The 8,314-nt window shown below is 47.5% G+C and overlaps 1 pseudogene; it reads left to right on the top strand.

Annotated features, from left to right (window-relative positions):
* Positions 1-707: 707 nt before the first annotated feature.
* LOC147966333 (dehydrin DHN3-like) lies at positions 708-1,408 on the top strand (annotated as a pseudogene).
* Positions 1,409-8,314: the final 6,906 nt, after the last annotated feature.

Here is an 8,314-nt window from a genome sequence, read left to right as displayed (position 1 = left end):
CCACCTAATGTGGCGAGATGGCGGGGGTGGAGGGGGGGGGGTCAGGAGCTCAACGTAGAGGTCGGGGAAGTTGGTGTGGCACCAATCACCTTCCACTGCCTCCCGAAAGCAGCTCCACACGAATTAGGCAGACACGCAGAAGAAGAAGATGTGATTTGAGTCTTTTGGGATGCCACACAGAGGGCAGAGGCCGGAGCCCGGATCCAGCAACACGTTTTGCTACATAGGGGCAAAACCACACGGGGCAGCATGGAAACCGCCGAGCCGACGAGCTACGCTAGTAAGTGGCTACGGCAACGACGCGGAGCTGCAAGGAGGAGCCGAGGGAAAGGGGGCGATGATGCGCTATGGAAAATCACATCGGGAGGAAGAAGAAGGAACACGTGCGAGAGGGCTCGATCGGACGAAAGATATAGGCTCCCTTTTTTCCAAAATGAAAGAAAGATATTCTCCCATGTGTGTCATCACCCGCGCTTCGAGAATGAGAAGATACGTGGCAACGCGGACGCTCCACGTACCTGCACGTCCGGCCTCTCTTCATGGGCGAGTCACCGGCTCCAGTCCCGCCTGCCAACCCACTCACGCGAGCACACGTAGCGCCTCCGGCAAGACGATCATTCCAATGATCACACACACGCAAACCGGCAAACGGCCTATAAATAGTGCATCGTGCTACACCTGCTTACACAACACAGCCACGAGTTGCAGGAACACCAGATTTCTGAGAGAACCAAAGATCAACACCAGTGCAATTCTGCAAGATGGAGTACCAGGGACAGCAGCAGCAGGGCCAGGCGGCCAACCGCGTGGACGAGTACGGTAACCCGGTGGCCGGCCACGGCACCGGCATGGGCGCACACGGCGGAGGAGGCACCGGCGCGGCCACTGGTGGGCATTTCCAGCCCCTGAAGGACGAGCACCAGGCTGGCGGTGGTATCTTGCACCGCTCCGGCAGCTCGAGCTCCAGCTCGGTGCGTATGTATACCTTGAGTTTGCTTGCACAGTTGCATTTTCCAATGTATATTTTGTACGAATAAGAAAAATCAATTGACTGATTTTTCTTGTTCGTCGTGGTAATCTGAGGATGGTGGCATGGGCGGAAGGAGAAAGAAGAGCATCAAAGAGAAGATCAAGGAGAAGCTCCCCGGTAGTCACGCTGACCAGCAGCAGACCGCTGGCACCTACGGACAGCAAGGTCATACGGCAGGGATGGCTGGAACCGGGGCGCATGGGGGCGCATGGCACCATAGCCTCCGGTGGCACCCAGCGGCTGCAGGGACACACCGGAATGACCGACACGGCGACTCACGGCGCCCACGGCAGGGCGAGAAGAAGGGCGTCATGGACAAGATCAAGGACAAGCTGCCCGGACAGCACTGAAGACGGCCCGCGGCCACCTTCGCAGAATAATAAGATGGAGATACAATAAAACTTCCTGAAACAAACTGAGATTTAGCACACTTGTAATGTCTGAGTTCTGAGTTTTGTGGACTTGAATTTGGATTTCTTGTACGTACCCGGGTTTCTTTCTACAGCAACGTCCAAATATAAATATGATTGCTTCCAGAATCCATGAAAGACCTAAAAATGTTGAATGATATCCAACAATTTCTGAAGATTTGATTAAATTTGGAATTTACATACATGTCTACGTAGAACATGAGGACCAAATCCATTCCAGCTGCTTTCCATGGCAAGCCGTGGGTTTTGAGAGTCCATAGCCATAGTGTGCGAGGACCTTCAAGTGAAGAAAGAATAACATAAGTGAAGGGTGCCTGTGCACACTATATAAATAGTAAATATTTCCATGAAAAATAGTAAATCAGAAAAGTGCGTGGGAAAATAAATAAAAAACTGAAAACTGGGAGCAAACCTGGTGGACCATTCTACTCCTGGGTGAACTTTCGTGAAGAAATGACATCTGCGATATTCTCAGAAAGAAATGACATCCCTGGTATTCTCAGCAAAAAAGTCAAAAAGCTCGATTGTATAAAAAATAACTGTTTGAATGAATCGTGGGTCCGCTGTATTTTTCTTTCTAAAAATACCTCGGATGTTATTTCTTCACAAAACTTTGCAAGTGAGTAGGATGATCGATCTAAAAATACCACGGATGTTAGTTCTTCACAAAACTTCGCAAGTGAGTAGGATGATCGACTAGGTTTGATACCTCATAATTTCAGTTTTTTTCCTAATATTTTCCTTTTGATATGGAGAGTAAATCTGTAGGTGAAAACAACTAAGAGCATTTATAGCTGGACTTGACAAATCCGAACCCTCAAACGCCTGCAGAGGCGCTCGGGCGCGTCCGTGGACACTGACCGGTCACACCTCAAATTTCTTTTCTCACACCGAACACCTCACAAATCCATACAAAGTGATGCCACTACGTAAAACAATGCATTACACACATCGTTCGACTACTACATCTGGACATGCCATCGAAAGTACCAAAATTTGGCATGTTTAACCTACATCTAGCTATGGAGAAGATCATCCACGGCTGCCATTGCCCTTCCTGGTGCCCTTGTCGTCCTTCTCACAGAAGTAGCGGTTGAAAACACTTCTGGCCCGTCGGTGTCCTCCTTCTCCTCCTTGGGGAGGGGGGAGGGGGTGGTAGTCTGGCCGTGGCGTGGACCGCCTCATTCTGCTCTCGGACGAGGGCGCGCGTGTTCCTTCGCTGCCGCATCTTTACAATGCGGGTGCAGATGACTTTCTAGTCCGCGGCAGCCCGTGCCGCCGCATCAGCCGCCTCCGCCGCCACCATGTCGGCAGCGAGGCAGGCCTTGGCCACCCACATCCCCTCCTTCCCACAGTGGGCACACCAGTCCCGGTAGCACTCATACTCCGGTGGACCAGTGCTGGAGAAAGGGAGATTGGAAAGCTCCCGAGAGGACCGCGATGATCCAGCCTCGGAAGATCCGAGCGCCCGATGCGCCAACACAATGGACTCACACCAGACAGATCCTGCAGTCGGTCAGGCGATGTCCTCTCGGGAGCAGCGAAGTGCAATGAGAACGACCATTGCCTCCTGCAACCCGCACGGAAGGACACCCCAGTCAATGGATCCGAACTGATCAGAGTCAGATCCACTATCTGCCATGGCAGAAAAGGCCCGAGATCACTGGACGGTAGCTTGGGTGGCGGAGTTGAGTGGAAAGGAGTGAAGGGGAGTGAAGTGGAGTGGCTAGGGTTTGGTCCGGGGAGCGGACAGGGACGAATATATGTGGGGTCACATGGTCCGGGCCCAGGCCTCCCCATATTTGGGCTGGATATGAGGGGTGTCGGTCAGCCCGGGTGTTTGAGGCTAGTTTGAGGCGCCCATCTAGGTCGGGTTTTTTGACAAGTTAGTGACCAAGTTGTCCACCCAGGCGTATGAGGGGGGTTTGAGGTGCCTGGCTGTAGATGCTCTAACAAGATATAATATTTCTACGGAATTTTGACATGGCCGGACTATTATGGTCTATGAGGTAGCGAGCTATATTTTGATATTATTATCCACCAATGGCGGTATAATGAGAGGCAATTTCATAAAAAACTAAAGTGTGTTTGATATTATCTACTGTGAGGAGTGCTCCTCAAGAAACACACAATGGTTAAAAATATCGAGTAAATGCATTAATTGTTTCAATGTAATGCAAGGAATCGAAGCCATATATGGTTTAGCAAAATTTTTGTATGTACTAAGAAAAACAAAGGACTTTACTTGTTTAAGGCTAATGCAATGAATTAAAATTGTGTGTTGAGCTACTAACAAGTGTCAGTATTGCAAATATAGTAAAAGCAACAAAATAGGAGTTGTGCATTTGTCATTGATACAAATCAATACAAAGACTTTGAACCATCAAACATCGAGTCATTCATGGGCAGCTATGCAATTTTCTAACAAATCGGGTACTCAAAGACGATGATGAGCTCTATGACATGGACTAGCGGGCTTTGGCGCAGAGGTTGCCACCTCTAACTTATCAATGGTGCTTCTTAACAGTTCTGTCATCATGTTGGATTTGTTACTTAACTTCAGTGTATTTGTGGCACACGTGACTTAAGTGCATATGTGTTCCTGGGCTATATGCTTGTGGTTTATGATCATGTCAAGATTGCTTCTATGGATGTATGTGATGTTTATGGCAGGTATGTTCTCTATGTTGCAAATGTGAACACAGGCATGTGATATGACATCAGATAGAGAGAATGTTATGCAAAAAATTTGAATCCAAAACAAGTATCTTTTACCACAAAATTCATCTCTAAGAGACAAAAATCAAGGCAGCCCCGCAACCAATAATATCCAGGAAACACAAATAATCGGGGTAAAGTAAATGTGCGTCACAAAATACCAACTTGACACGCCGCACGCTACGGGAAAGAGCCCTATCTGGTACGAGTCAAAGGCCCGCCACAAAAAAGGTTGCGTCAACTTGCGGCCTTTAAACACGATAGGTAGAGAAAACGCCATAGATGTCTATTTTAGTCTCGTGCCAAATATGCTTCATGGTAATTTTACCCATGGGTTTGGGCTCATGGATACCAACTACTATGGATTGAGTATTGCTATGATTTTTTATCCATAAATAAGACTCATGAGTATCAATTATTCGACACCGTCGCAAAAAAAGGGAACCGATTATTCATGGTTGGGGCATAGATACTATGTGATGTCCATGATTATCGGTGGATCCCCGCACAAAATTTGGATAAGTAAATTAATATTTTATTACTATACATGACATGTGAAGCTATATCACCTACATAATAGTAAGCCCTAACTCTCTAGTTATAAAATGTTGTAGTTGTTGTATAAACTAGACAATACCTCACATTTTGTTGTGGGGGTCTTTCGCAATATATTTCAATGCGATATGGTTGTATGGAACATCAATATTTTTTGAGTAATAATATGATAACTAAAACCAAAATACATATGATTTATTATGTTTTATTATTGTATATAGTTGTAAAATATTTATAAAATATAAATAGCATTATAGAATGAAAATTCTCATGCATATGTGTATGCATGGTTGCATGTTGAGATGAGATTTTTGTATGCATGGTTGCATGTTGAGATGAGATTTTTGTATGCATGGTTGCATGTTGAGGTGTGCATTTTCCCATGCATGTTGCATGATGAAGTGCCATACTTGCATGTTAAGATAAATAAGTTAGTGGATACTAGCTATTTTGATATAGAAGATAACCAGTAAGCCTTTTTGCGGGAATATCATTAAGGTTATTACTAGTACTACATAGGGTATTATTTCCATATGAAAAAGAGGACATGATGGGTACACAACAAGCATGTATATTTATTGGGTATGATAGTAAAGTAAAGTAAACACAACCAAAACCCTGATTCCGACTCAAAGATCGCAAGCTCCACCACGCAATGACACACAGCCTAGGAGGCCCACCTCAAAAATGATCTAGATGTAATATTTATTATTTCTTTTATTCGTTATACTATCATGCATGATTGATAATGAATAGATTGAAAGTCTTCGTGCAACTTTTTTTACAAAACCTTCCTCACTAATCTCTCCACTGCCACCACCCTCACACTAGAATTTAACTAGGTGGTAAAAATACCACATAAGCCCATCCACTAATCCCGTAAGATGTAGTCTCTATGTGTAGCATTGCTCCCCCTACCTCCATCGGTGTGGCGGCAGCTCAACAACAAGTTCATCTCTCGACACCTCCATCATGCAATGTTGTGTCCACCTTACGCCTCAGAAGAGATTGTGCTCCAATGCCCCCTGAGACACGCCGGTGGTGCCACCATCTCGAAACCTGACGAATGCCCGCAAATTTTTCCATATCACTGAAGCCTGTAAAATGAAAATGACTAGCCGGCCAACAAAGTCGCTCACGAATGGGTCGTCCAATGGATCGACCTATTAACCCCCCCCCCCCCCTACCGACATTTGGGTCGCGCGAGATAGGTTCAAGGCCAGACCGGACCGACCCATTCCCATATTTACTGAGCAAGGGTGCAATTTTTAATCCATGCATATCTTCATGGACGAGCAACGGACATCGTTGGGGTGTAAATATGAATTTGATATTACTCAACCATCTAAACCTGACCCATCACCACTCCATGGAAAAAATCCTAGCCACAAAACAATCAACATCCTCTCCCCTTCGCCTCATGTCATCACTCCAACGTCATGAGGCGGAGGGGGGTCTTTTTCTCTCAACTTTTGTGTAGTAGATTTTTGTGTCGTGGTGACATCATTGTATCAAATAAAGTCTCTCGGCTCCAATCATGGCTCAGTGGTGCTTGGTGCAGTGTTGCTGAGGAGCATGAGAGTTGTTGCATATATTCTTCTTCATGGATAATGGGTTGGTTGTGTGTATTCCACATTTGACGGGGTTCCATGTGGATCGGTGGCAAGAACATTGTCTTCTTTGACAACCTCTTACTTCGAGCTTGAGCAAGGTTGTCAGCTGACCCCCCCCCCCCCTTCAGTTCTCACGAGGCCGTGAATTTTTTTAAAGAATCCGTTGGCCGACGTGTACAACATTTGTTCTGTTTTGTTCCGTTTTCGTTCCACGCCGACAGGTTCCGGCTTTCATTTTCCGAATCAAACCAGAGGACTTTTGCCAAGCGGGAGAACGTGTTTCGTGGACTGTACCCTCGTGTGTCATCATTTCTACCTCGAGAACAAGCTGAGACGTGGCATCCCGGACGCGTCCACTAGCTGCACACATCCGACCTCTCTTAATTGCCGAGTCACTAGTCACCAGTACTCATGCAAGCACACATAGGGCGTGTTTGGTTGCCCGCATTAGGCCTAGCCTGGCCTGTGCGGGAAAGATTGAGCCTGTTTGGTTGGTTGCATTTACTATTGGACCTACACAGCATGAACTTAAAGCACACCTGGGCCTGGCTCGCTGATCGGTAGTTTCTAGCGAGCCTGGCTGAGGCGAGCACACATGGCGGGCCACTTGCAAGAGGGGAGATGGGAGGGATACAAGCTGGTATGCAGCCTGTGCGTGCTTATCTTCTCCTACCTCCAGTAACCTTCTCTCTAATGTTGTTTTTCCTAGCACCTTCCGATCTACACAACGGTGCTTCGATTCGAGGTAACATCTACACGAAAAAGATGCACCTTGATGCTACGGTTCCATACAGGCGATCGGTTCGTAGTTTCGTCGGCCGTAAGTTCTTAATCTCGTGTTCCTGTTTGGAGCTATTCTGGACGAATTTTGTCAGATTCGTCGCGCACGATCGATCATTTGAAATTTCTTTTGAGCAGCAACCTAATCTTGCAGTCCCTCACAATATTCGTGTTGTAAGTTTTTGGATTCGACGATCGTAGCTTCATCTCTCTATGAACAACAGTCTACTGCAGTGACACTGCCATGTCGAGCTCCTCTGTCCTTTACTCAGAGCTCTCCTATTTGTTCCTCTTGACGCCGAAGCTCTTCCCCTTGATCTCCTTGCGCATGTCCTACTACACTAGAGTTCCGGCGTCGCTCATCTTGGCCTACTCTCTGTCGTCCTCCTACTGCACTGACGCCGCAATGGCGCTCACACTGCTTTCTTGTGTCCTCTGCCTTCATGCACACTGCAGTTCGCCGCGCCGCCGACGGGGTCGATCATCTTGGCCTCCTCTCTCGCCCTACTACACTGGAGTCGTTCCCGGCGTCGATCATCTCGGGCTCCTCTCTCGTCCACTGCACTGACGATACCATGGCGCGAGCACTGCATTCTCCTCCTCTGTCCACTGTCTTTGCGCGAGCACCGCAACTAGTTCGCCGACGGTGTCGCTCGCGGTGCCGCCGACAGGGTCGCTCGTCCACGACTCCATGCTCGTCATGTCGGACACGACGCCACGACCACTATCCACCGCAGTCGCCATGGTCCGACACGCACTGCATTTCTTCTCCTCCTTCCTCTGCTAGCTCTTAACCCTGTGTGCTAAGTGCAAGTGCTAGCTCTTAATCATACCTCATGCGGGCAACCAAACAGCGTGTAGTTGCATGCGCCGAGACAATGCAGGTAACCAAACAACATGCCAAAGTTGATCCCCTAATGCAGGAAGTCCATATGCAGGCACCAAACAACTCGCAGATGTCGCATATGAAGCTGTTTTTTCAGAGCCAGACTGGGTTGAGATGTGTATGCAACGCACGTACTGTTCAAGACTGCAACCAAACACGCCCGCGATCATATCTCCTCGCCGCAAACGGCTTATAAATTGCGCCTCGTGCTGGACCTGCTTCCACAACCACGAGCTGCAGACTAACTGAGGAAGACAACACACCAGATTTCTGAGATAATCAAGATCAACACCTGTGCAAC

This window comes from Triticum urartu, chromosome 6A (genome assembly GCF_056163025.1).
Source record: "Triticum urartu cultivar PI428250 chromosome 6A, HENAU_Tu73, whole genome shotgun sequence".
NCBI lineage: Eukaryota > Viridiplantae > Streptophyta > Magnoliopsida > Poales > Poaceae > Triticum > Triticum urartu.
The sequence above is the reverse complement of the archived record's forward strand: the minus strand, read 5'-3'. Positions and strand labels throughout refer to the sequence as shown.